At 39.8% G+C, this 2,726-nt stretch overlaps 1 non-coding gene across 1 annotated transcript; it reads left to right on the forward strand.

Moving 5' to 3' along the window:
• The first annotated feature begins 2,172 nt into the window (after positions 1–2,172).
• LOC113615588 (U6 spliceosomal RNA) lies at positions 2,173–2,279 on the forward strand. Its single transcript, XR_003431057.1, has one exon. It is a non-coding gene; the product is annotated as a U6 spliceosomal RNA (small nuclear RNA).
• The last annotated feature ends 447 nt before the right edge of the window (positions 2,280–2,726 follow it).

Here is a 2,726-nt window from a genome sequence, read left to right on the forward strand (position 1 = left end):
TAACCATGAACACGCCAGGCAACGGCACTCTTTGCTGTCCCTCCCTCCCCTCGCTTAACTTGGCAGGTAGCTCCTCTTCTTCAAGCCTCAGTGAGTCACTGCCTGGGTGGGGAAGGCTCGTCCTGACTGCCATGATCCCCTCCTCTTACCGGATCAGTTATTCTGGGCTCCTTACACTAGGGTGAGATTTGCTGGTCAGTTCCCCATCCCCCACCCCATTGTGTAAATTCCTTGAGGGCAGAAATTTTAGTTTTTAACCTTTGTCATCTCAGAACCAAATACAACGCCTGACACTTCGCAGATATCAAAATGTCAATACTTGTTGAGCAAATAAATGCTTGCGCAAGAAAAGAACCGTATCGGGGCTGGATTACCCAACGGACCTTAGGGCTGGTAGTGAAAGAGGGGAACCACCCCCAAATTATTTGGAAAGATTTTGATATGTGATAGTTGAATAAAAGCAATGAGGTCATCATTCTGAGAAAATAGAGGAAATGAGGATTTTGTTGGACTTCCTTACGTTCCTCTTGCTGTCTAGGTTTTTTATTTCCTATTTTATTTTATATTTATTTATTTTTTTAGAAGAATTTAGAAGAAATTTTTTAAAACATTTTTATTTCTTTAATGTTGTATCTATTTTATTTATTTATTTTTGGCTGTGTTGGGTCTCTGTTGCTGCGCGCGGGCTTTCTCTAGTTGCAGTGAGCGGAGGCCACTCTTCGTTTTGGTGCGCGGGCCTCTCATTGCGGTGGCTTCTCTTGTTGCAGAGCACGGGCTCTAGGCACGTGGGCTTCAGTAGTTGTGGCACGCAGGCTCAGTAGCTGTGGCTCGTGGGCTCTAGAGCGCAGGCTCAGTAGTTGAGGCGCACAGACTTAGTTGCTCCATGGTCTGTGGGATCTTCCCGGACCAGGGCTTGAACCCGTGTCCCCTGCATTGGCAGGCGGATTCTTAACCACGGTACCACCAGGGAAGCCCATATTTCCTGTTTTATTTATTTTTTTATGTCATTTAATTTTCTTCCAGTTTTATTGAGATGTAATTGACATACAACACTGTACAAGTTTAAGGTGTACAGCATAATGATTCGACTAACATACATCATGACATGATTATCACAGTAAGCTTAGTGAACATCCATCATCTCATACAGATACAAAAGTAAAGAAATAGAAAAAAGTATCTGTTCCTTGTGATGAGAACTCGGGATTTACTCTCTTAACTTTCATACATAACACACAGCAATGTTCATTATATTTATCATGTTGTACATTACACCCCTAGTGCTCCTTTATCTTATAACTGTCTAGGGTTTTTATTATTATTATGTTCTCAATTGTATTTGTAATACTTGACACATGAAACTTGCTTTTGAATAAATTTTAGGAATACTGAGGATATGAACAATTATATAACTCGTTATTAGCTTTTTTAAAAATTTTATTTATTTATTTTTGACTGCGATGGGTCTTCGCTGCTGTGTGTGGGCTTTCTCTCGTTGCGGCGAGCGGGGGCTACTCTTCTTTGCAGTGTGTGGGCTTCTCATTAAGGTGGCTTCTCTTGTGGAGCACAGGCTCTAGGGTCGCGTGCTTCAGTAGTTGTGGTTCGTGGGCTCTAAAGCTCAGGCTCAGTAGTTGTGGCGCACGGGCTTAGTTGCTCTGCGGCATGTGGGATCTTCCCCAACCAGGGCTTGAACCCTTGTCCCCTGCATTGGCAGGCAGATTCTTAACCACTGCACTACCAGGGAAGCCCTCATTATTAACTTTTAAAAAATTAGGATCTGCAGGAAAGATTTCTTTCATAGTTCTTCCCTTCCTTCCAAATACAATCTTAACCTCTATTGAGCAGATGTATGTTTTTAAATTTTCTCTCCCTCTTTGCCTAGCTTCCATGAAGGTCTGCACTGAATTTGTGGCCCATATTTTATAATTATGCAATACTTTTCTGACTACTAACTTCTCAGATTATTATTTAACCTTCATTTTTCTTTTTTATTACTTTACTTTTCAAGCTTAACTGTACCATGGTTGTTGCTGCTTTTTCAGTTAACAGACTATTTTTTACAGCAGTTTTACAGAAACAGCAGGTTTATAGAAAAATTGAGCAGAAAGCACAGAGAGTTTCCATATATTCTCTCTTCCTTAAGTTTCCCCTGTTATTAAAAACTGGCATTGGGTGCTCGCTTCAGCAGCACATATACTACAATTGGAACGATACAGAGAAGATTAGCATGGCCCCTGTGCAAGGATGACACACCAATTCGTGAAACGTTCCACATTTTTAAGAGAAATGAGTTTCAAGCATTTTTGTTGGAAGCATTTTTGCTGAAGACATTAAAACTGACTCTGGGCCTTACACAACTAAATTAGCTGGAGAAGATAGAATGATCTTTTCATATTTTTATTCGTTGTTAAGTATTAACCACCAAGCAAATTTTAAGACCAGAAATTATTGACCCCATAATTCTACCTTTTTAATAAAATTTAATTCAATAAAAATTTTAATTTTTTCAAAAAAGAAACTGGCATTGGTGTAATACATTTGATTCAGCTGATGACCCCATATCGGTACGTTATTATTAACTAAAGTTCATAACTCATTTGAGGGTTCACTCTTTGAGGTGTACAGTTCTATCGGTTTTGACAAATGTATAACATCATGTAACCAACATTTCAGTATCACACAGAAGAGTTTCACTGCCTTAAAAATCCCTGGTGCTTTCCGCTGCC

The sequence above is a fragment of the Aethalodelphis obliquidens genome, unplaced genomic scaffold, assembly GCF_003676395.1.
Source record: "Aethalodelphis obliquidens isolate GAN/ISIS:26980383/991018 unplaced genomic scaffold, ASM367639v1 scaffold120, whole genome shotgun sequence".
NCBI classification, from domain to species: domain Eukaryota; kingdom Metazoa; phylum Chordata; class Mammalia; order Artiodactyla; family Delphinidae; genus Aethalodelphis; species Aethalodelphis obliquidens.